A 26,864-nucleotide genomic window follows, 5' to 3' on the forward strand; every position below is an offset into this window, starting at 1 on the left:
TGCCATCTGCAACACTGGAATTCCATATTAGAATATTGTTTCCAATCCTGGAGGCCCTTTGACTGGTCCAGCTCCTTGCTAATATGTCTGAGAAAGCTGTGGAATATGGACCAAGTGCCTGAGCCCCTGCTCCCCATGTAGGATACTCAGATGAAACTCCAGGCTCTTGGTCTCCTCCATCTGCTAGGGAGTGAGCAAGTGGATGGAAGATAGCTCTGTCAAATAAATAAATCTTAAAAAAAAATTACAGTGTACAGAGAATATTCAGTCAGCCTTCTGTATGCACAGGTTTTGTGTCTTGGAATTCAACCAACTGTAGATCAAAAATGTTAGTAAGGGACCGGCGCTGTGGCTCACTTGGTTATTCCTCCACCTGTGGTGACAGCATCTCATATGGGTGCGGGGTTCTAGTCCCGGTTGCTCCTCTTCCAGTCAAGCTCTCTGCTGTGGCCCGGGAGGGCAGTGGAGGATGGCCCAAGTCCTTGGGCCCTGTACCTGCATGGGAGACCAGGAAGAAGCACCTGGCTCCTGGCTTTGGATCAGTGCAGCTCCGGCCGTAGCGGCCATTTGGGTGGTGAACCAATGGAAGGAAGACCTTTCTCTTTGTCTCTCTCTCTCTCACTGTCTAACTCTATCTGTCAAATAAATTAAAAGAAAGTGTTAGAAAAAAATTCCAGGCCAGTGCCGTGGCTCAATAGGCTAATCCTCCGCCTGTGGCACTGGCACACTGGGCTCTAGTCCCAGTCGGGGCTCCGGATTCTGTCCTGGTTGCCCCTCTTCCAGGCCAGCTCGCTGCTGTGGCCCGGGAGTGCAATGGAGGATGACCCAAGCGCTTGGGCCCTGCACCCGCATGGGAGACCAGGATAAGCACCTGGCTCCTGGCTTCGGATCAGCGCGGTGCGCTGGCCATTGGAGGGTGAATCAACGGCAAAGGAAGACCTTTCTCTCTCTGTCTCTCTCTCTCACTGTCCACTCTGCCTGTCAAAAAAAAAAAAAAAAAAAAAAAGAAAGAAAAAAATTCCAGAATTTTCCAAAAGGCAAAACTTTAATTTGCCACATTTAGCACTGTGGTGACTCCCTGGGAACAAACTGATGTGTAGGTACACTGTGCTGCCATATATCTGCCTCTTCACAGTTCCTCAGTGTCTCTCCAGTGCTCACTGTTGGAATATTGCTCACTCTGCATCTCACGCATATGCTGCGTAGTGAAGCCTATGATGGTATTTCTGTCCTGATCACGTATAGAGTTTATTTCCTTGTTATTCCTCAAACAACACAGTTTGACCACTATGTTCATGGCGTTTTTACATTTTTGTTGTTTTAGGTATTGTATTATAAGTATTGTAAGAGACGATTTAAAGCTAACAATAAAATGTTGTGGGTATTGTGTGTATACTATGCCATTTTATATAAAAGACTAAGGCATCCTCGGATTTTGGCAGTCTTTGGGGTTGGGGGTCCTGAAATCAAACCCCTGTGGACAGTACTGAATGCTGTGCAGAATACAGAGAAAACCATACATGCTGGAAAGAGGTTGTTACAAGAACAAATGAAAGGGGAAGCGGTTTGACCATGCAAAGAGAGGAGCCAGAATCTAGTGCTGTGGTGGGCAATGCCTGCAGCAAAGGCTACAAAGTGCATGGGGCTGGTGCAAAAGCCACAGAAGAGACAGGAGCTCTGTCATGAGCTCCAGTGTCTTCTTAAGGAAGGAACTTCCTGGGGGAGATGAAACAGTCCTTCTCATCAGCCTACCTGATTCAGCTTCTTAGTCATCACGTGGAGTTAGGACTAGAGCGTCTGGAGGGAGAAGGCTGGCCTGTGGTTTATTAGGCTACCCCATCTGGGTAGACATGGTGCCAGCCCTTTGAATGGCTGTCTCGAGCTTCCTCCTTTTAACACAAGAAAGCCCTTGTGTATCTAATGGTGAATAACTGGAAGGCCGGGGCCTGTAGACTCACTCTTCTCCACAATGACGAGTACTTCTTGGGAGAGTCATCCTTATTGCATAACACATTACAAGGATAGTTGGGAACTTCATAACCAGTTTGGGCTGAAGGCAACTTTCTAAAAATGTTTTTTTAAACCAGAGAAAATTGCTGAAATTATTTCAAAGTCTTGTATCTCCTTATCATTAATATTTTAAAAATCAGGGAAAAATATCTTCAGTTCCCTGGCTGTGTGTCCGTTTAGCACTGAGAGCCAGGAGAGAAGTTGTACATCTTGCCATGGTTTTGCTGAAAGATCTGCTGGTGGATATATTTTCCAACAAGATTTTAAGCTCTGAAATTTTTGGGATTTTGGACATTTTGTTCATGACTATTGCTTCTAGAACCAAAAAGAGTGCCCAGCACATAGTAGATACCCAATAAACAGTTGCTGAGTAAATCAAACAACCAATGAAATTCCTTCATAAGAGAGAGTTTAAAAAATTGCAAAATAACATGTAATCCAGCTCCAGAGTACATTGCCTGGAATATAAGATCTAAGGGCTATCCAAATGGAAAATAAAGGATACTGACCATCATTATTGGAGAATGTGAGGGCCACTTTTGCTCCTTGCTATTCTTCTGTGACTCTAAAACTCGTGTGTAGATGTCTGAACCCCTAAGGTGATGACAAAGAGAGGGGCTCCTCCCCAAATGGCTGCAACGGTTGGAGTTGGGCAGATTAGAAGCCAGGAGTCAGGAGCTTCTTCCAGGTCTCCCATGCTGGTGCAGGGTCCCAAGCACTTGGGCCATCCTCTACTGCTTTCTCAGGACATCAGCAGGGAGCTGGATTGGAGTGGAACAGCCAGGACTCAAACCAGCTCCCACATGGGATGCTGGCACCACAGGCCCATGCTTAACCTACAATGCCACAGCACCGGACCCTGTTTGCTGTTTCTAAGCCACCCAGTTTGTGGCATTTTGTTACAACGTCCTGAATGGACTAAGGCAGTTTTCTGAGAGATGGATTTGGACTTGGGCAGTCCAGGATGGACAAGGAAGGGTGATTTGGAATATGAGAGAGGCCAGGGCAAAGCATAGATGTGGGGAGATGAGGAAGCGGAGGCCTCAGGAGGGGAAGGGACTTGCCCAGGACGTGCCCCTCAGGAATAAGTGGATTTAAATCCAGGTGATCTGACTCCAGAGCTCGGTCCATGTTTCTTTGCAACATGTAGGTGGCCAGGGGAGGGAGACAGGGAAGAGCCGCGTAGTGTGGTGGACACCCTCCGCCCTGTGTCTGCTTCTTAGTACTCCTATGCAGTTCCTGAGTTTGGAGGACTTGTTTTCCTCTCATCACTCAGGAAGTGGGAGCGATATTTACTCAGTCATCACTCAGTAGATGAGCATTCACCAGAGGACCACTGGGAATTCCCAGGAGAAAAGCTGTGCACAGAGGCAGCATTTCTGTACCATCTCAAAGAACATTATCACATAACTTGGTTTTTGCATAGAGAATTCAGACCAACTGCTTTTGTGGACTTAAATAATCCCAGGATGAAAGGTACTGTAGAAATGCAAAGTGTTATTGTTATTATCCAGTAGTAGAAAAGAAGGGCATTTCAAAGAATGTTTCAGTACAATGCAATTTTATTTTGCACAGAGAGTTCAAGGGAGAAAGCTTTATTTTATAGACTTAAATAATATCGTTATGGAGCTACAGTAAAATAAATAATACAGATATGGTGTTAAAATAAATAATACAGTTAGGAGGCTTAAATAAATAATGGTGGAGAGAGAAGAGAAATTAAGAGTCCTGGGAGAAGGCAGGGGGAGATGCAATTTTGAATTATAAGTGGCAGAGGATTGAGATCCAAACAATCCTAAAATATTCAGGATGCATCTACACTGACCAAAAAAAGAAACGCACGAGACAGTTCACCGTTACAGGATGGAGCTGACAATGTTTTCATTTTTTAGTGATGGGGCTTTCTGATGGCATTAGCAAAACTTTTAGTTGAGAAGTTAAGCGTAATTAGATTTAGCATCTTACAGAAATTGCACAAAACTGTGTCCCCAGCCTCCTCTCCCAGCCACTGCTTAATCTGTCCATGCTTCTTGGCCCAGATGTGGGGTCAGCAACCTCATGTTCGGAAGACTTCAAAACCATCCCTTTCAGAAGCCAATCCCTTGCTGGACTCCCACTTTCTCATGAGTGCACGTGGGCACTGTCAGAATTCTGATGTTTTGGATAAGATCTGGATTCTCACCTTTCTGCAGAGACCGGAGAGAAGCATTGCAGCCGGAACAGCTGATCCTCTTCTTTAGCCATGAACTTGAGCTGGGTGACTTTTTAGATCTGAGATTCTGAGAATGAGAATGAGCTGTGTGCTTCCGGGGAGATGCAGGGAGAGGGGTTGCCATCTGCCTGAACCTGAAATGAAGGCCTCAGGAAACAGGCTGCTGCGGGCAGGAGAGGTGAGGCTGAAAGGGATGAGGGAGCAAGGAGAAACGTCTTTTCTCTGGACATCTCGGCATCTAAATTCTCCAGACCATGGAAGGTGGGAATAGCTGTGAGGTGAAAGGCAAGGGAGGTTCAGACCGAGCCTTGGAATAGAGGGATCATCCTCCCCTAGATGTCCCTGGAGGAGGGAGGCACGTCTGTATTCCCTGAATGCGGTCTAGGGCTGCTGTGAAGGACTAAGACCTAGATTGCAGGATTTTAGCACAGCCAGAGGGCCCATGTATTCCACCTCCAGACCAGAGGCTCGTGAACTGGACACTCCCTGTCCCTGAGGGACAGTTTAAGGTCTGGGGACAGTGGAGAGAAAAGTCTTTCTCTAGAGGATTGAGTCCCTGCTGTAAACTTGCCAGGGATTCCGTTCTCATTCTCCATCCAGATGAACTCAAAGCCAAGGTCCCTTGTTTTTTGCAAAGAATAGCATGAGGAAGATCTCGTGTTCTGGAAGATGCAATGGCCTCCCCTACTCCCAATGACTCCGTCTTCTGCCTGTCTATGAGCACCTCACTTCAGGTCTCTGCCTCCTTTAGGCTGATTTAGTTCCCTGCAGCCCAGCTTGTGCAGTGTACTCAGGTTAAGATGCACATGATGTCACTGGCCATGTGTAGTAAAGAGCTGCATAATGACGTCTCAGGCAACAAGGGACCACATTCACGATCATGGACTTGTAAGGTTATAATGGAGCTGCAAAATTCCTATTCCCTGGTGACACTGGAGCAGCCCTGGTGCATTGCATTACGTGTGAGCCTGCGGTGGTGCTGCTGCAAGAAAACCTACTGTACATGCAGTTACGCACAGTATGCAATGCTTCATAATGATAATAAACACCTGTGTTGCTGGCTTATGTATTTACTACGTTACACTTTTTATCATTATTTTGGAGTGTAATCTTTCTGCTTATGCATAAAAAGCTTACTGTAAAGCAGTGTCCTGGTTGATGCCGGCAGCAGCCTCATGCAACTCATGCTTGCCAAGTCTCTAGATCACATCATTTTCTCTTGTTCTTGATTGACTCCAGTGTAGTTTTGTTCATCGAGGGCCTGGGAGAGATAGGCTGTGCTGTGTGCATGTTTGTATATCCACACTACATAGCCTAGGCATGCAGTAGGGTTTGTGTAAGTCACTCTAGGATATCCACACATCCATAAAACCAGCCAAGGATGCATTTCCCAGGACAGAAGATGTCCCCAGCACTAAGTGACACATGACTGCATTTCCTTTTCTTTCAAGTAGGCTGTCTCATCAGGTGGGTCTGGCTCAGGAACTAGACAGTGAGCTCCTGTCTTCTCTGGCCTCTTCCAGGTCATCATGCTCTGATCTAGATGTATAGCAGCTGTACATTGAGAGTTATGGATTTGAAGAGAGGTAGGAGGCTGTGGCCAGGGCAGGAGCTAGGGAAGAAGCTTACTGGTCCTCCATCTAAACGGTGCTGTGCTACCCCTTTGAGGTTCGTGCATGGTCCTTAAATGTGAGGTGTCCTCACAAAGAGGGAGTCCATAAGCACTCTGGGGCAGGAGGCTTGTTTCCCAGGGGCCATGAGGTGACAAGCTGGATGTGATGTTATGTAACTTCTAGGGTAAGGGAAAAAATACAACAAACAAAATAAAAAGGCAGGGAAAATATAAATAAAAAAGAGTGCAAAGTTTTATTGTCAACTGCTGCTGTCACCTCCTGGAACTACAGTCGTATCTAAGAAATATGTGACACACTAATAGGAAGTAATTTACCCAAGGATGTTTTTGTGCCTTGAATTGCCTTCCGCGCTTGGCTGCGGGAACTCTGTGAGTGTGTACGCATGAGAACCCACGCAGGGCCTCAGAACCTTCCCAATTTGTGCACAATGCGGCTTTTATAAGGCCATTAAACTCACCTGGCAAAAAGTACTCTGAAAAACAATGATACATGGGGTCTCGAGCAGCCTGTGAAGGAAGCACAAATGGCAACGTGATGACCACATGCTCTTGGCGACAGTGACTTCCAGGGGGTGTGGCTTCTCCAGACATTCACCTGCCCAACGGTGGTTTCTTCCCTTCCCTCTGCCCTGCGTGGTTCTGCAGGGGCTGGGTGGGCCTTCGTCTTGGCTGACTTTGCTTCAGAAAGCACTATTGCTGTTCCGTTCTGGGACTGGCTGGGCACTTTGGGAGCAGAGGCTGGGACCCAATGACATTGGGATGGCCGTAGAGCTTGGCCTTTTGCCTGAAGACAACCAGAGGCATGGTAGCCCCAGACCACTGATGACAAAGTCCCAAGGCAGATCCAAGGAGGCATCTTACAGGCCAGGTCCATAGACAGGAGACTCCAGGTACCCAAGCAGACCACGGACTCCAAGTTCTGGAGAAACAAGGGCCAGACAGATAACAGACTGAAGGGAAGAAAGAGGATGGAGAGAGTGCAAAGGGTGAAAGAGGAATAAAGAAGAAGGAAGAGGTCAGAAAAGCAGGCAGGGTTGTGGAAATGTGGAGGGACACACAGAGAGAAGCAGGAAACAAGATCAGGCAGAGAGAACAGGCCAGGGAGGAGAAGAGGAGAAGGATCATGCTTCTGTCTTCTCAAGGGTCTTTGTGTACTTACTCCATAAACAATATCAGGACCTTGATCAGAACATAGAAAAATGTGAAGTCATACGTAGCCCCAAAGACAAGAGAGCTGACTGCTGGGGTTGTTGTGGCCAGAGGGAGAGCAGGTAGCCCTGTCGAACACTCCCTGCAAGTTCTGTTGCTGCTCTAAGTTCTGCTAAGTGTTCTGCTCACTGAGCACCAGGAGAGTAACTCTCTTGCTTACCATGGGCTTGGCAGCAATGAGCTGAGAGTTGAGAGAAGAAGCCATAATTTGGAGTAGGCATTTGGCACAGTAGTTAAGTGTTTGGGACATCTTCATCTATCACATTTTGGAGTGCCTGGGGAGATTGGATTAAGATGGCAGAGTAGGGAGGGAGCTTGATGCTCTAGTCTAGGAGAAGATAGTTTAAAAAAAAGTGGAAACAGTGAAGTCTCAGGGAAGAGACAAGGAGAAAACAGCAGAGGAAACTCTATGCAAACTGGAGGAACACAGTGGACCTACACTGAAGACATGGATATGTACAACTCATGACCCCAGCAGCTGAGAGCCTCCACACCAGAGCTGGAGAGTGTGGTGAGACCAGACTGCAGCAGCCCAAGCCACTGGCGGAAAAGCTGCAGGAAGAGCCTTGAGGGAATTTGGTTTGGTGCCCCATGGAAGATAGTGTACCTGCCAAACTAGAGGAGAAAAAACAAGACGGCGGGTGGGGGGGGGGAGCATGCTTTATCTCTCCCTGATCACACTGAAACAGCATTCTGTTAAAAGCTGACAAGAGCAGGTGCCATTTTGGACATACGTAACAGCTACACCAGCAACGAGCTGAGCAGAGACTCCTGAGTCTGAGGAGAACAGACTGGGTGCTGGGTGCTCGTGACTGCGGGAGGCTTGTGTGCTGGGAATGTGAGAACATTGAGGCTGTGTGGGAGGATGCAGGGTGTGGCTGGGACTTTGAGCAGTCACTGTGGGAGGCTCCACATGATCAGGGCTCCCTGGTTCCCTGGCGAGGGATGTTGCTGGAGAATCTGAGCTTACACTGAGGACTGCACAGATCCTTTGTGTGGTCCTTGTGGCAGAGTGGATGGATAATATACCCACTGGGGCTAGCTCACAGGCACTGGTCTCCTTTGAGGAGAGGAGCTCAGCTAAGACTACACCAATAGACAGCAAGAAACATCTCCTCTGATAAAAAAAAATAGATTTACCACACTAAACCTGATGTGTCACCTGGGACACAGCCTTCACCCTGGAACACTGAACAGAGCTCCCTGGCCACACCCACCACATGCCTCTATGTATTCACTGAAAGCAGGCACTCCACTAATCCACTCAGACATGGTTCAAAGATAAAAGCCACCACAGTGAAAAAACAAAGAAGAGACCAGTGAGTATCTCCACAAATGCTGAATAACAAACACACCAATTCAAGAAACAAGAATAAGAAAGATAACACGATGCACCAAAAAGAACACAACACTTCAATCCTAGATTGTGAAGATGGTGAGAATGAAGAAATCCCAGAAATGGAACTCAAAAAAATTAATCATAAGATTACATAGAAGTGGCCGGTGCTGCGGCTCAATAGGCTAATCCTCCGCCTGTGGCGCCGGCACCCCAGTTTCTAGTCCTGGTCGGGGCGCTGGATTCTGTCCCAGTTGCTCCTCTTCCAGTCTAGCTCTCTGCTGTGGCCTGGGAGTGCAGTGGAGGATGGCCCAAGCCCTTGGGCCCTGCACCCGCATGGGAGGCCTGGGGAGGCACCTGGCTCCTGGCTTCGGATCGGCATGATGCGCTGACCCCAGTGCACCGGCCGTGGCGGCCATTGGAGGGTGAACCAACGGAAAAGGAAGACCTTTCTCTCTGTTTCTCTCTCTCTTTCTCACTGTCCACTCTGCCTGTCAAAAAAAAATAATTAAAAAAAAGATTACATAGAAGTAATCAGAAGCAAATACACAAACTAATGAAATCCATATATGACATGAAAGAAAATTTTTTCCTACAAAATTGAAATCTTAAAGAGAAATGAAAATGAAATCTTGGAAATGAACATTTAAATAGAACAAATAAAAAATGCAGTAGAAAGCCTTAATGACGGAATTGGTAAAGCAGAAGAAAGAATATCCAACTTAGAAAACAAAGCACAGGGAATTATACAGTCAGACCAAACACAATAAAAAAATTAAAAAACTAAAAAACACTGTTACTACAGAATACTATCAAACTAGCCAACATTTGGGTTCTAGGAGTTCCTGAAGGAACAAAGAAAGGATTAGAAGGCTCTTTCAGTGACATAGTAACAGAATATTTCACCAATTTGGAGAAAGAAAGGGATATCCAAGTACAGGAAGCACATAGAATTCCTAATAGACATGACCAGAGAAGATCTTCACCAGGACACATTGTAGTCAAACTCTCCACAGTAAAACATAAAGAAAGGATTCTAAAATGTGCAAGAAAGAAACTCCAGATTATTTTCAGAGGATCTCCAGTTAGACTCACAGTGGACTGCTCATCAGAAACCCTACAGTCTGGGAGAGAATGGCGAGATATATTCCAAGTCTTAAGAGAAAAGAACTGTCAACCCAAAATATTATACCTTGCAAAGCTCTCATTTATGAACAAAGGTGAAATAAAGACATTCCATGACAAACAGAAATTAAAAGAATTTATCACCACACATCCAACCCTGCAGAAGATGCTTAAGATTGTGCTGCAAACAGAAACACGGAAACATGGTCATCATTACAGAAGTAAAGGAAGGAGAGCCTGGGTTCAAGTCCCAACTCTGCTCTCCATTCTGGCTTCTTGCTAATGTGCACCTGGGAGGTAGCAGATGATGGTTCACATAGTTGGGTCCCTGCCATCCACATGGGAGACCTAGACTGAGTTCTGGGCTCCTACTTTGGCTTGGTCCAGACCTGGTTACTGCTGGCATTTGGTGAGTCAACCAGAGACATCTTTCTCTTTCTCTCTGCCATGATTCAGAGACAGGCAGTGGATGGGGCTGGAGGGGTGGGACATGCCTTTCAAGCTGACAGGGAGCTCCCTGTCAGACAGGGAGCAAAGCTGTAGGTACAGAAGCACCAGGAAAGGGACACAAGGAGGCTCACTGGGCAGGGCCAGGAGAAGGGAAGGAAGCAAGGAGCCTTTAATTTGTACTCTGCCCTGTATATCTATCCCCGTGTCCTAGCTTGGGGAAAAAAGAAATGAGCCCTTTATCAATTTTTAATAAATTGAAATGACAAATAATCCATTTAATAAATTATTAACTGAGAAAATTACTGAAAACTGAAATATCAAACAATCGTGAGCAAATGCTCGAAGCAGCGTGTTTATTAATAACGCGTCCTGCTGCAGGAGATTGCTGATGCTGTGGATCTGACACAGAGGCTTGCCTGGCTCCCATCAAGGCTCCGAGCATCCGGGTACCTACTGCTGGAGCATCCTGAGTGCAGGAGCACTCTTGGTGCAGGTGCAGGATCAAAGGCAAAGGGAATCTGTAGCTGGACAGCTCACAGACTGCACCTATGGAGAAGGCTCTTACTTGGAGGAGGCATTTTGATAGAGTCCCCAGATTCCTCCTTCGTGGTACTGGAAGGGGGCCAGAAACAATCCATCCTCTAGGGATTTTAAGTTCTTTAAATTAAGAGTTAGAACAAATGGTGTATGCATGTTTATGAAATTTTGTGCATAGAAAGAACATCTGTTCTTTGACTGATGATGGGGTAACATCCCAATAAACCCATCGTAAGTTGAAAATATTTAAGTAAAAAATGCGACGAATCCATCTAACCTATGGAACACTCTCGACCCAGCGACCCAGCACATACATGTAGAGTTTCGAGGCTCTCCCTGTGGGATCACAGAACTGAGTGGGAGCTGCACTCACAGCTGCTGCCCAGCACCAGCAGAGAGAATCAGCTCACATATCACGAGCCCAGGAAAAGATCCAAATTCAAAATTCAAAGCGTGGTTTCTACTGAACGTGCGTCACTTTTACACCATCCCGAAGTTGAAAAATTGTAAGTCAAGCCATCGTAGGTTATACCCTCTGTGTATAAAGGGTGACACTGACCACAGTCAGCCTGTAGTGATGACCAGTGGAGCTGGCTGTCCTCAGCAGACCTCCCAGACCAAGCAGGAGGTTTGGGATGCTTTGTGATGGGAGAGAGCCTCATGTGAAGGTCCTGTCCCAGGAGAGGTCACACACTATGGATGGAGGTCAGACTCCTTTGGCAGGTCATTAAGATCTTAGGATTCCAATCTCCCCTGGTCCTGCTGTGTCTATGAGAAGCCTCTCTCCTGCCTCTCTTGGGAATCTTGTGTTGACTTTCATTAAACAACTCTGTCCCACGAGGTTGAGGTGTGGCAGTGGGTCGCTGATGAGTTGCATGTGGCCAGCTTGTTATGGGCATGGTCATCTCTGAGTTGGCTCTGGCCTGAGAAAGAGACAGCTGGTGTCATTACCATAAAGGGCTTGCTTTCTCCAGGGCAGAACCCAGCCCGGCTGCCTGTCTCTGCTCTCCCAAGGCCAAAGCAGCCTGAAAACAGGTCTTCTCCATTACAGCCCTGCTGTGGGGCTCAGGGATGGGCAGCTCAGCCGACCTCCATGTGTCCTACTTCTTTTATCTGTAAAATGGGGATAATAACAAACAGGGTAATTTGATGACTGGGATGGAAGCAATCCCATTATATAAATACAATACAGCAGTTTGGGATGACAGGCAGTAGGCTTGAAGATGGTGCTGCAATGGGTATTTTTAGGAAGGAAGTGGGGGGGTGGGGAAGGATGGGTGGTTTATAAATGTTTGTTGCATTAAAAATGTGCTAGTTTGAATTGTGCAGAATGGAGTATCATTTGTTTCTAGAAAAATTTGCTGCTGTGGAAATGAATTAGTTTACATTGAATATGTGATGGTTCAGAGAAAGGGATATTAACCCAATTTGCATTTCTTTGAACTGAAATAAATTATTGCCGTGTTTGCATTAGTTGGGTCAACTGGCTGTGATTGGGCAACCCCGCGGTGGGGAAAGTTGGCCTTAGGCTTCGTGGTTTGCAATAGGGTCGATGTGTGCAGATCAGCAAGTACCTTCCAAATCAGGGCTCATTAACCTTTTGGAGGATTGTGGGGTCCTTTCAGGGTCTGATGGAAGCAGCCTACACACACACCCTGTATCGCCCTGCGTGGGTTTCAGCAGACTCTCCAAGGCTTTCTGATTGCCATGGATCAGGGCAAAGGTCCCTACCCCCAAGAAGGCAGACCCTATTGTTTTGCTGTCTCATGGCCTGATCATGGTAGATGTTGGTCAGAGCCCAATTTCTGAGGCCTCCCCTCTCAGTGGAAACAATTTAGGACTTGTGTTCTAAGAAGGAGGGCAGCCAAAGGCAAGTTTGTCTATGTTCTCTGAGTTAGGAGTTTTGGACACAGCTATAGCTGCAAGAGGAAGCTGGCTGCATCAGCCACTAGAATGGACTTGATAGGACTGGCTGGCAAGCCATGGCCCCTGCTTTCCTGTCTTTTCCATGCTCATGCCCTGCTGAAATTGCAGGCGAAGCCAGGTAAAGAGACTCCCAAGGGCAAGAGGGGAGTTCCTCTGAAGCTGGCCCTGGATCTGTACCCAGGGGTGCCCCAGTTGGGAGGGGAAGAGCATCCCTAGCCCAGGCAGATGAAGGCTTGTGGTAACACTTGTAAATGGGGCAATTTGTGAACTGACAGCATCATGTGGACAGCAGGTCACGATAGCAGGTGGACATTAATTGTAAAGGTACATTTGGAGGAAACGGTAGCTTAAGTATTCAGAGACACATACCTGGACTTAGTTGTCAGTGGGTAGGACCAAAATAGCATGAGCTCCTCAAAATATCTAATAGAGGAGGGGAGAGAGAGAGCGTGGATGAAGAAATCATCTCTCCTTTCATCAAATAGAGGGTAGCTAATTAGCAACCAGTGGCCAGATAGTCTTATTTAATGACTTCTCCCATTGGACCTCCCATTGGAAAGAGGCAACCAGAGGAAACCAAGATGAGAAGCAGAGATTTAATTTAAGCAATAACAAGGGAGAGTTCCTTTCATGTAGCTTGAAACCCGTCAATTGTGCTTTAGTGATTTCAGGATCAAGCCCCAACCCCCAGCCCTAGTGCACCCCGCTGGACCGATGACGCAGAGTTTAGGCATTTCTCAGACATGCAGCTGGCTTCCCTCCAGATATCTGTTTCTACAGCCTGGGGCACTCTCCCCAACTTCTCATGTCCTTGGGACAGTTTGGGCCTCTCACATGTGATATTATATTATCAATAGTAAGAGAGACTGGTGGTCACCATCCAGCCTGTGGGCTTCTTGAGATAAGGCCATTTTTTAAAAAAAGATTTATCTATTTATTTGAAAGTCAGAGTTATACAGAGAGAGGAGAGAGAGAGAGAGAGAGAGAGAGAGAGAGAGAGAGAGGTTTTCCATCTGCTGGTTCATTCCCCAATTGGCTGCAATGGCTAGAGCTGTGCTGATCTGAAGGCTGGAGCCAGGAGCTTCCTCTGGGTCTTTCCATGCAGGTGCAGGGGCCCAAGGACTTGGGCCATCTTCCACTGCTTTCGCAGGCCATAGCAGAGAGCTGGATCAGAAGTGGAGCAGCCAGGACTTGAACTGGCATTCATATGGGATGCCGGCACTGCAGGTGGTGGCCTTACCCGCTACGCCACAGTGCCGGCCTCAAGCCATTCTTGATCCACAATTGTATCCTCGTGGAGTAAATTGGTAAATGCGTCTTGACCTCATGCATCCGCAGAGTAATGATGCGGTGAAGGAAACAGGATCAGTCTCCTTGCCCTGCATTCCACCCAATGCATTGATTGCCTCTGCAGCACAAAATTTGACTTGTGTTTACTGAGCCCCCCTCACATGTAAAGTTGAGAATTGTGTTTACTGAGCCCCTCTCATCTGTAAGGTGGAGAATATACTGTCTACCTGGTGCCTTTTTGCAAATGACAAAGTCAACCCTGTCCTAGAAACAAGTGGTTCCCCATTGGTTAGAAACATCATTAGCAACTAGCTCATGAAAATGTCTCCAGAATGTCACTTCCAGGAAAAAAGGGGACTGAACTGGGCAAGAAGAAAGTCCAAATCATACCTGGGATCAGGAATTAGACTTTTGGGGGCCATCAGGATGTGGGTTTTGTCAGATGTCGGGGTTGGGTTCCAGAAATGTTGTCAGGCAGGGATGGAGCAAATTCCCAGCAAAGACTGTGCCAATCTCTGGCTAGGCTTTACTTAAGTTAGGGGAAGGAATCCATGCTGGGTAAATGAGGTAATGAATGTGCAAGTGCTTTGCAGACTGCACAGTGCTATACAAATGTGAAACATTACTGCACTCATCTATTTCTGTTCCTTGTGCTCCCAGGGTTTCCTAATAAGAACTCCTTCTGAAAGTCCTAGCCTGGCTTTGGATTAGCTAAAGGGAAGGGGTGTGTGCAGTGCAGTATTCGGGGCGGGGGTCCTTGGACCCTGAGCAGGGCAGAGGTCCCAGCTATGAGAGTGGGGCTGGCTGACAACAAGGTTTTGGAGGTGAAGGGGCTCAACATCACTTCCTGACCTGAGACATTTCCCAGGTCTAGGGACCATTCTGGTATTGCTCAAATCATTTCAGAGAGACAGAATGGCCTGTGATGTGAAGGGTGAGAGCAAACCAGGGCTGGTGTGGCTGGGAATAGGTACAAAGTGTCATCGGAAATGTCCCTATTTCCTAAGTCCTAAATGTCCCTAATTTCTGAGTCTGTTCTTGCAGTCACCCAGTCTGCCCCAGGCCAATGCAAGCTATTTCTAGATGCTTTGTGCAAAGCACAAGGACTGGCCTGAGAAGAAGGGAAGCTTCTTCTGCTAATATCCATGATTATCTCTGCAGCATGGATTTGCCAGGCTGATTTATTTCTGCCTGTGTCCAGCATGCTCCTGGGCTTCCTTCCCCATCCCACAGCCATGGTAACCACTCAAACACTTGTAAAGATAAACAGTTTGACTTCACCAAGGTCTGGCCAGCCTCAGACAGAGGAGCCAGGGCACTACATCCATTTCTGAGGCTAATGTCTTCAAGTTTATGGTTATGCTCAACTTGCTTCTTTGTATATTTCGCCAGGGCAGAGAAGCCCCATCAAGAGAGAGTCATATGAAATCTTAGCCTCTTAAATCCTGCTGGGGTGTGAAAACAAATCTCGGAAAAGTCTGATTCTTTAGGAGGTCATGTTTTCTAAGCTCCTGGAAGCTGTCTGCACTACAGACTTCCTAAAGCACCTGGAAACTGCAGATGGCTCTTAAACAATGATGCTCAAGACCATGTTTTCTTGTCTGTTTGTTTATTGCACCACACTCACCGCTGAGTACAGTGCCCAATACCAGGTCAAGGATGAGGTCAAACATATTTGTCCAATGAGTGACTAAGTGAATGAATGAGTGGAAGCAGCCCAGTGCAAATTTTAAGCCACTCAGCAAGACAGCCTTGAGGCAAACTTTCTTTTTTCGTCTAATTGTCAGCTGATTTTCACATGTTAAGCATATCCCATCATTACCCCACATGAGTGGGTGTGGTTTGGAGAAGGTTCTGAGAAGGGAAAGGCCAATGTTGGTGGTTGAAGAATTCTGTGAACCAAAGATAGGTCAGGGAGTGAGTGAATACTCATTTAATTTGTGTTAGACTGCAAGGGCTAGGTGTTAATCTCACTGTTTGAGTCACTCGCTTTGTTCAAGATTGACTGAGTTTTCAGAATACTATATTCACCTATTCCCTTCCCCTGTCCTCCTTCTTTTTTTAAAACTTTTATTTAATGAATATAAATTTCCAAAGTACAGTGAATGGATTACAGTGGCTCCCCCCATAACTTCCCTCCCACCTGCAACCCTCCCCTATCCTGCTACCTCTCCCCTTCCATTCACATCAAGATTCATTTTCAATTATCTTTATATACAGAAGATCAATTTAGCATATATTAAGTAAAGATTTCAACAGTTTGCACCCACACAGAAACAGAAAGTGTAAAATACTGTTTGAGTACTAGTTATAGCATTAAACCACAATGTACAGCACATTAAGGACAGAGATCCTACATGAGGAGTAAGTGCACAGTGACTCCTGTTGTTGACTTAACAAATTAAGGAACAATTTAGAAAGTGCATTGAGGCGGAACACCTGTCCTGGTGGTTAAGACACTGGTTAAGATGCCTGCATCCCACATTTAGTGCCTGAGTTTGGCTCCTTGCCCTAGCTTCTACCTCTAGCTTCCTGATAGGATAAACCATGGGAGACAGTGATGATGGCTGAAGTATTTTGTTCCTGTTGCCCATATGGGAGACCAAGACTGTGTTTCAGGATGCTGGCTTTGATCCTGAGCCTAACCCTGGCTGTTGCATGCATTTGGGTAGTGAACCAGTGGATAGGCATGCTCTGTAAACACTACACTTAGAATTGGAGTAGGAAGGACATAAGCTATTGTCTGGTTAGTCTTTAGAGCACATCAAAACCACCCGTGGAACTTGAGGAACTGTAATTGTCCAGGCTCCAGTGCAAACCTACTTGATCAGGGTTTTCAAGTGCAGAACCCAGAGTAGAGAGCTGACAAAGCTCCATCAGTGACTCTGATGCTCAGAGAATGACCAGCATTTCACCCAACTTACATTTCACACAACCCACCTCCTACTTCCATGACATTAGACATTTTACTTGTTTAGATGGCATTTATTAACTCATGTGGTGTCTTAATTCATGTCCCCAAATCAGCCTCCATGTTCCATGTGTCCCTGGGTCAGGGCAGAGAGCAGAAGTACCCCCATGCTGGGCACTGGGGTTGGCATGACCATGTTTCCAGGTTGTTTGCACTGCTGAGAGCATTGCCACAGGACAGGAGTGTTCAGATGCAAGTGGGAGGAGAGATGGAGCATTAGGACTGCAGGCATAGAGACTACCCAGAGTAGATCATCCATGGTATTCTCCGGGAGTATCAGGAGTGTCTTCCTAGCCTGATTTGTTCATTCCCTCGTTTATTTTTCATTCATTCATCAATTATTTAGTGTGTTCCTAGTACATGCTAGGTGTGATAGAAACCATGGTGTGTGAGGTTTTCCAGTCTCTGCCTGGTGAAAGTGAGAGTCTGGGTGGGTTGGGTAGGAAGGAGATTAAAAAAAATCAGTCGACAAGTCAGTGATATTTATGCAGATTTTAGTATATGCTGTGAGAATCACAAACAGGTTACAGCTGCAACTGAGAATGACAGCAACAGGAAGCCTTGAGCTAATCTTCATACTGGGTTGCAGGCACCAACTCCATACTGAATCCATGAAAGTGGCTTTGCATGTTCTTTGACCACTATCCAGTTAAGGTTAGCTTCTGTCCAGGAACACCCTGCCACAGTCTTGCCATCCTCTTCCACCTCTCTCACATTCTCTGTATGATCTACAGTTCTGCATTTGGCAATGCCAAATATTTTATAGATGAGGCTGGTGAGGTCTGAAGGCAGAGCTGTCTGCTCAGTAGCACACAGCCAGCGAGTGGGGGGCTCTGAATTCTACCTTGTCCTTCTTCCCTCTGCTCTACCTACCCTGGTCTTTCTGCAGCAACCCCCCCCCCCCCCCCAAGCAGGTCTTCTGTTCCTCCTCTTTCTTTTAAATTTTCTTTATTACCATCAAGGCTTCAATTAACTTTTCTCTGTAGAACAACTGGATTAGGCAAAAGTTTGTGTGGGATCCAATAAAACGTCAGATGATATTGAGCAGACGTCAGGCAAAGCCTGCAGCCCAATAAGTTATTATGTGTAAATGTTACAACTTTATTTTGAGGAGAATACATGTGTACTATCAAGCTGTTTTATGGATACGCAGCATGATTGATTACAGCGAGCGGATCTGTCGCAACAAGATAGACTCAGATAGAATAATCTGTGGATATTTGGGCCTCAGCAATTTGTTATCCAAAGATGACTCTAGAAATGATAATTCCTCCCATTTCAGCGATTTCCCTCTTCCCCTCCCCAGGAGAAACCCATTTCCAGAGCGCTAGCTTCTGATGCCGGGGAGGGGTGGGGTGCTCTTCTTTGCTTGCATCTTTTTCCCATTGCTCAATAGTCAGCCATGCAAAGTTGTGTCTGGGCTTCAATGTGGCAGCGGCAGCTGAGACCTGGCCCACAGTGGGCAGGTGTTTGGGCTTGAGAACCAGGGCTACCCTAGAGTAGCCTCTGCTTCTAAGCTAATAAACAGGCAACGAAGAAAAAAATCACCATGATTTGTTTGGCATATAAAACAGTTTGGGTAAAAATGGATTATATCAAGTAGCTGAGCATTTTTCAGATCAGCCCCAAGCGACTTGTTGTTAAAAAACGCCTGGATGAAATTCATCAGCAACTTTTCAGAGAACACTTGTCTTGAGACAAAGAGTTGCTTGAGTGCATTAAATCAAGTGGAAGCCCCCGTCTCTTCTTTGATGCCGTCACTGATTACCTTGGGATGCAGTGACTTCCTTGGGCTCCTATTAAGAGTCTAAGGTCCTTCTTACCATAATAAGTCATCAGCACCCATTCCTTTGGATTTATGTCCAGACTGATGAGTTCCTTTTTGTCACAGATCTTATGTGTGTTTAGGGACACCATGACCTAGTGGAAGGGATTGGGGATCCTGAGTGCAAAGCGCTGCACTAACATCTTTCTCTGCCTACTGCTGACCTTGGATAAGGCAGCACCCTCAGCTGCTACAGTCCCAGCAAAGTCTCTGAAAAAACAGAGGTGACAAAAAGCCTGTTGCATTCACCTTGCAGCGGTTGTTGTGAGAAGCAAATTTAGTATCAAAAAGCACTTTCTAAACTGCACAGTTCTATTTAAGTAACATCTATGAAATTGCCTAGACCATATCACCAGCTTTGATGCAAAGACAGTGGATTTTTGTTTCATTTTTTTCTGATCAATTACTCTTAGATCCTCAACTGCTCTCATTATCAGGGAGTCTAGTTCTTCATTTCATTTCGCCAATATGCTTTTTCCCTACAGAGGATGAGGGGGCAGAGAGAGAGAGAGAGAGAGAGAGAGAGTGAGAGAGAGAGAGAGAACTGAAAGCCCTGTCAGTGCAAGGCTCTGCTGCCCATTGGTGGTATCCTTGTTGCATCCCGGCCCATGGGGCCTGTGTTGTCTGTGAGCACCTGTTTGGTACCTTGCTGCTAGCTTTGTGAGTCTAGGTCCTTGTACCCACTAAAGTGATTGCTGAACTTTCCTAAGCTTGGGTTGCCACTCATACACTCTCATCATCTGAGCTGCTCTTTCCCAAAACCCTCCTCCAGAGTGACTGGAACCTGAAGCATTTCTAGTTCCCCTGTCCTGTGCTAGAATCACTTCGTCCATATGAAGTCCCATGGGCCCTATATTAGGGTTCACTTCTCCACTTTCCTCTTGAGAGATCCCTTTTGGAGATTAGCACCCTGAATGGGAGCTGGAACCAATTTATCCAAATTTTAGCCTCACTGCTTGCAAATAGTGTGACCTAGGGAAGATGACATAGCATCTCTGTGCCTCAGTTTTCTTATCTGAAAAATGGAAATTAAATTATATCATTTCACAGGGTTGTTAGGAAAATTAAATGAGATAATAGACATGAAGACTCCTCTGAGAAGAGGGTCTGGCACCGATCAAGAACCCTAGGTATTCTTAACTATTATCCACCCTGAATGAATGACTGATTGACTGATCATGGTCATTGTTCCCATGGGCAGTTTTCCCTAATCTGAGGCTTGTGCTTCAAGGACTTGGATATGGGTTACACTTCACTCAAGGCTCCTGGGATCCACATGTAACCAGTATTGCCTAGTCCTATGCTTTGCCTGCAGTGTTACTTACCAAGAGTTGGATTCAGTAAGTTAAACTGAAAGTGGTGGAGGGGAAGTTTTATCAGTTAGTTTTTGCTGCATAACAAACTGCTACAAAATATCCTGGCTTGAAACAACCATTTATCAAGTTCACGATTCTGTGGTTTCGCTGGGCAGTTTGTCTCAAGTGTCTGTGGTCAGCTGGTGGCTTGATGATCTAAGCTGGCCTCACTCTGTCTGGAAGCTGGCAAGCTATTGGCTACAAATTTGCTGACTCTGGATTGAGGTCCCTTGGTTCTTCTGTAAGGGCACTGTCTCTTTCCATCAGGCTACATGGGGTTCACTCACAGGGCTGTATTCAGGCTTCAAAGGTGGCAAGTTATGAGACCTTTTGAGGTCAATGCTTGGAGCTTGTACATTTTCCTGGTCAAATTCCTCTCTTGGAGGGAGATGCTTTGCTGCTAAGAATTTGTGTTGTTTGTTGTTTAAAATAGCAGTTCTACCCTTGGAGCAGTGGACTTCTTGGTTTCCATTTATATTCTAATGCCTGGGGATGTCAGCTTTACTCAGAGCCCTTCTCCTTCTCTTCAGCTTTAGTTTATTACATACTCATTCTTTTTTTTTTTTTTTTTTTTTTTTTTTATTTTTATTTTTTTTTTTTTTATTTTTGACAGGCAGAGTGGACAGTGAGAGAGAGAGACAGAGAGAAAGGTCTTCCTTTTGCCGTTGGTTCACCCTCCAATGGCCGCCGCGGTAGCGCGCTGCGGCCGGCGCACCGCGCTGTTCCGATGGCAGGAGCCAGGGGCTTATCCTGGTCTCCCATGGGGTGCAGAGCCCAAACACTTGGGCTATCCTCCACTGCACTCCCTGGCCACAGCAGAGAGCTGGCCTGGAAGAGGGGCAACCGGGACAGGATCGGTGCCCCGACCGGGACTAGAACCCGGTGTGCCGGCGCCGCAAGGCGGAGGATTAGCCTGTTACTCATTCTAAGCCAAACACACCAGGCTACAAGATGTGGTAGTTACAGAGAACTCAGGGAGAAGTTGGAAAAAAGGGTAGAAATACCATGCTTGCATCTGGCAGGACCATCAGCCAGGTCTAGAGGAAAAATGCAGGGGGAGCTTCCTGAGTCTGAAGGCTATGCAGGAGTTGGCCATGTGTGGGAAGTGGGGTGGAAAAGAATGCACAGATAAAGATGGACATCATAGACAGAGATCAGCCCATCCTGCCCCCTTAATTACAATGAGTTCTGGAGAAGCTCCCAGTTGCACCCATATTTAATGGAAGTGGACCAGCTCAGGCCTCCTGACTGCCCCAACTTTATTTGTATCAGGAATTAGGTCATCAACTAAATACATCTCAGTTAAGGCCATCTTGGGAAATCTATTCACAGACTTAATCATGCTTCTTCTTCAGTTTTGATCCCATCTCCCTTATGAGGAGTGCCACATTTCCTATCACCCTCAGCTCCTATATATCTGTAAAAGTGAGAGTCTGCTCTAGGATTGGCTGTTGAGTGACTCACGCAGATGTCCCTCCTCCTGGTTCAGTGTTTCCTGTGGTCCGATAAGGAACCTTCATGCAACTGGCTGTACTGTAACTTCATGCTGCATGCAACTTGCCAGAAGATATGAGCTGGAGGGCATTATGCTAAGTGAAATATGTAGCCATGGAAAGTCAAGTACTCTATGATCTTACACATGTAGAATTCAAAAAGTCAAACAGAAGGAGAGAGTAGAATAGAAGTTGCCATGGTTTGGAAATGAGGGAAATGGGGTGATGTTGGTCAAAGCGAGTGGATTTTCAGTTATTAAGATGAATAAATTCTCAGGATCTAAAGCATAACCTGGTGACTGTTGTTCATAATACTTAATTGCATACTTAACTTTTTCTAAGAGAACTGATCTTAAGTATTCTCAGCATACACACATACACAAAAGAAACAATGTGAGATGATGGATATATTAATGAACTTGATTGTGGTAATCATTTCACACTGTATACACATACAAAATCATCATATTGTACATGTTGAATATACACAATTTTTATTTGATAATTATTCCTCAATAAATATGAAAAAAATGATCATGCAGAAAGTTTCATCAGCAAGTGTGCAACAAAACTTCATGAATGGATGGTTATGCCCTGGAACACTTGGCTCTTTGCTTCTGCCTTAGTTCTGAATATGCTTTCCCCAGAGTGTTGGTACTCCTTCTGGCCATAATTCCCATATGTGAACCAGGGCCACCTCCCAAGCCTAAAGTAAAAAATGAGCTCACTTTTGGCCATTGCCGAGAGTTTTTGGTTCATCCTTTAGGTTCATAATCTCATGGAATTCTCACCAAATTCTACCAGGTAGCCAGAGAGAAAAGTCCTCATGTAGCAGATGGAGAAACAAGCTCATGGAAGTTAAGGAATTTGCTCAAAGTATCCAGTGAGTGAGGGATTGATTCAGGACAGAAGACCAGTTTGGGAGCCTTCAAGACCAGAATTTGATGGAGAGATAGATCAGCCTCTGGCCTGCCATTAGAGAGAACCCCCAGGACCTCTTTTGCACCCTAGGATAGGTCTTGCCCAAACCAGCCAATCCAAATATTGGTACCTTCTTGACTCCCTTTGATTTGGTTACCTTGTCCATGACTTAGCACCTGACTGATCCTATGACATCTACATGATACTTCCAGCCCTACATACCCTTGTGTACGCTAGAGTCCTTAATGCAAAGTAGAAAACATGAGTTCAGTGTTGAATATCACAGACACCCTACAACTTCTACCCTACTAAAGGCCACTTCCTGGAGGGCAGGCAAAGAATCCTGACTAAACCTATCAATACACACGTGCTGCCCAGCTGAGAGACATGGAGGAAGGGCCACAGAAACTCCAAGGGGGAGGAAACCCGGCTTGACAAGGGGGACAAGGGGTGGGTAATCAGACTTTGTGTAGTTGAGGGCAAAACTAGGGCAAGTGACTGAGAGTACTGGGAAGCAAATTTTAATCCACTGCAAGGAATAACTTTCTACCCCTTTGGAGCTGTCCAGAAGGAGAAGGTTTTGTCTTAAGCGATCACTTATCTGTCATTCATGGGAGTTGCTGGTCCCATGCTGAACAGCAAGAACTGACAGAGAGGCTTTTTCAGTCAAACTAAAGCCCATCAATTTTTCTTTATTAAGCCCAGCCATTGGTCCTAATTTTAGATTCTGGAGCAGCATCAAATAAAGCTAATCACTCTTGCACATTTTACAAGAGGGGCTTGTAAATGAATTTCTAATTGGTGGAATTTCAAGCATGGTTATGAAGTGAAATGAATTTCAGGCCAGTGGGGAGATATTTTGGGGAAGTGCGGGCTTTTCAGAGGCCTTAAATCATGCCACAAAGCTGACCAGCTCCCAACCTGTGTTGGATGAATGTGTGAGAAATACATGAGAAACTCATTTTAACTTTCAATTGCTAAAGATCCTTTTGGTGGAATGAAGCAGCATCCATAGGGCTTCAGAAATTCCCTGTGAGTCTTCGGTAAATCTCCCTTTCCCTTTAGACTCAGATTATAAAGTTGTGGCCCCCAATTTAGGAAAAGGCTATGCTTAGGAAATGGACAGGGACAAGAGGGGGCTATAGGTAATCCCCGTATCTTTTTGCCTACCTGCTTGGAGGTGTTCATGGAAAGAATGCAAACTATTAGCATAATAGTTTGATTGTTGATGACACCCACAGGCTGGGTCTGAGAAGGGTGACACCAGTAACTCCTGCCCCTAGTACTAGATGTGTACATTATTACTGGAGGGAATGCTGGCTTCTTGCTGCTTGGTCACTTTTAGCATCCAGCATCACCCAAAAGGCATTTGAGCTTCTTGTTGGAAGTCACAAGTAGAGAGAGGTGACACTCCATCCAGGTGTGACTTCAGGGCTTTTTTCCTCCCTTTTCCATACCACTTCCTTCCTTTCTGCTTTCTCCCTATGTCATGGATATTGTTTTGGATCACCTTGGGTCCCAGGTGGAAGCAAGAATATAGTCCTTTCATTTCCACTGAGGAGCTAATGGCTTACTCTGTGCAAGCTGATCCAGGGAGGGTGGTACAATCATTTCCTGTATACTACTTACTCTTTCAGGCTTCTTTATTTAATTACCTGTGTTATTTTAAGTGGTGATGAGAAAACAGCCTAGACCTCCACATAGCCATCCATGTGTGCATCTGTGCACGCTTACATCCATGCATATGCTTACACATGCTTTCATGCATGCACCGACATACCCGTGCATGTCCTTATTTGACAAACACTTATTGGGCTTTTTAAAATTTTTATTTATTTATTTATTTTTTTATTTTTGACAGGCAGAGTGGACAGTGAGAGAGAGAGACAGAGAGAAAGGTCTTCCTTTGCTGTTGGTTTACCCTCCAATGGCCGCTGCGGCCGGCGCACAGCGCTGATCCGAAGCCAGGAGCCAGGTGCTTCTCCTGGTCTCCCATGTGGGTGCAGGGCCCAAGCACTTGGGCCATCCTCCACTGCACTCCCGGGGAACAGCAGAGAGCTGGCCTGGAAGAGGGGCAACCGGGACAGAACCCGGTGCCCCGACAGGGACTAGAACCCGGTGTGCCGGTGCCGCTAGGCGGAGGATTAGCCTGTTGAGCCATGGCGCCGGCCACTTTTTGGGCTTTGACATGGAGCCAAACATTGTGCTGGGCTCAGCATAAAATGAAGTCTTGGCATTTCAGGAACTCAGGGATTGACCGAGAAACAGTTTTGCAAATAAAGCCATCCACCATGGAGAGGCAGTTGCTGCACTGGAGGTTTTTATGAAGGGCAGTAGGACCCAGAGAAGGCTGCCGGCCTGGGGGAGTTGAGGAAGGAATGAAAAGAACCTTGATAAATGAGTTGGCATTTTCCAGACAAACAAGCTCTGTGCAGGGTGCAGAGTTAAGAGACAGCAGAGCATGTTTAGAAAGAGGTTCCGATAGGGCAAGGGCTGCATCTGCTTTTCCTGTTCGTTGTACATCTGCTCTTGGTGGACTCTTGCCCTTTCTGTAATACACAACTATGCACAGATCTTTAAGTTAATACACTTTAGTTAAATTTGTACTTCTTGTGAAACTAGTACATGTACATGATTAAAAAATCCAAATTTCTTATAAGATTTAGAAAGCACAGCAGTTCTTTGGCTCAACAATTATATTGCAATTTTCTATTAAATGAATTTTTCAGATCTCCATATTTGTATCTCTAAAAATATCCACAAAGGAATAGAAATACAATTATTTTCTTTCTTAGACAACTTTTTGTCTAAGAGCTAATAATCATGCATTTTAGAAATTTGCCTTGTTCTCTGTGTACTTGCCACGGACTCTTCCCTGAATTCTGACAGAACTACCAGAATCCCTTAGGTAGAGTCAATGCCACTGGGTGATGGAACAGCATTTTTTTTTCTTGGAATCATCCCTCCTGGGGCCCTGTATTAGTTCACTTTTCATCACTAAGATGAAATACCTGAGGCAAGCTATTTACGAAGGCAGGGGAGGCTTATTTAGCTCACCATTTTGGAGGCTGAAAATTCAAGCAGTGTCATGCAGGCTCATGAGTGGAGGAAGGAGTACATGGCAGCCAGGAAGCAGAGTGGGTGGGCCCAAAGCCAGGCTTCTATGACAACCCTCTGGTGAGAACTGCTGTCCAAGGGCATACCCGAATCACCTGAGGACTGCCCGCTAAGCCCCACCTCCTCAAAGGGAACCACCTCCCAATAGCTCCATTCTTAGGACTAAGCCTTTAACACATGGACATTGGGAGATGCCCAAACTAATATCCAGGCCATAGGGAGCCCCAGACCCTTGCTACGTTTGATTTGGATGGGCTCTCTCTGGACTTGCTGCAGCCTTCCTCTCTCCTCTCCTGGAGCTCTTCTTCTCCATGTGTCTCCTTCTTCCTGGACCTCACAGCCTCTTTGCTTTACTCTCTTGCTTTGGTGAAGGTTCTCTTCCAGTAGCCTCTCATGAAAACACATAGGAGGGTACAGTTGCAGAGCCTTGCATATATGAATGCGTCTTCTTCCACTGCTCACGCTTGATTCCCCTTTTGGCTGGATATAGAGCTCTAGGGTGGAAATACTTCACCAAGGATTCAGAAGGTTTTGGTCTGCTGCACTCTAGATTCTAGCGATGCTACTGAGAGACCTGATGCCTTCTTGGTTTTCACTCTTTGCATATGATTTTCTTTTCACTCATCTCTGGAAGTGTTTGTATCTTTCTTATTCCAAGTGTTTGGAATTTCAGAATGGCATATCTAGGTGTGCCATTTTCTTCCCCATTCAGCATTTGTGATCTTTTGACAAAGATCAAAAGACTCAAAAAACTCTGGAAATGTTTTTGGGATTTTTGTTTTTGCATTTGCTTCTTTGTTTCCTTTGATTTCTCATTAAAAATGTTTTGAGAGACTATTGGATGTCCTTGATGTATGCTTTAATTTTCCTGTTATTTCTTTTCAGCATTTCATCACATTATCTTTTGTATATTTTCTAAGATATTGCATAAATTTACCTTCTAGAAGTCTGTTTAATTTTATTATAGTTATTCCATATTTAATACCCATATACTCTTCAAAAATTCTTCTAATTGCGCTTTTACAATAGCTTTCTGTTCTTATTGCATGGATACCTATCATTTTTCTCTGAAGACATTAGCTATAGTTTTTTGAAAAAAATATTTATTTTATTTATTTGAGAGACAGAGTTACAGAGACAGGTAGAGACACAGAGAGAGGTCTTCCATCTGATTGTTCACTCCTCAGGTGGCCGCAATGGCCGGAGCTGTGCTGATCCGAAACCAGGAGCCAGGAGCCAGGAGTCAGGAGCCTCCTCTGGGTCTCCCATGTGGGTGCAGGGGCCCAAGGACTTGGGCCATCTTCTACTGCTTTCCCATGCCATAGCAGAGAGCTGGATTGGAAGAGGAACAGCTGGGACTAGAACCAGAGCCTATATGGGATGCCAGCACTTTAGGCCAGGGCTTTAACCCACTATGCCATAGCGCTGGCCCCAGCTATAGTTGTTTTTTAAGA

This window comes from Lepus europaeus, chromosome 9 (assembly GCF_033115175.1).
Source record: "Lepus europaeus isolate LE1 chromosome 9, mLepTim1.pri, whole genome shotgun sequence".
Taxonomy (NCBI): Eukaryota; Metazoa; Chordata; class Mammalia; order Lagomorpha; family Leporidae; genus Lepus; species Lepus europaeus.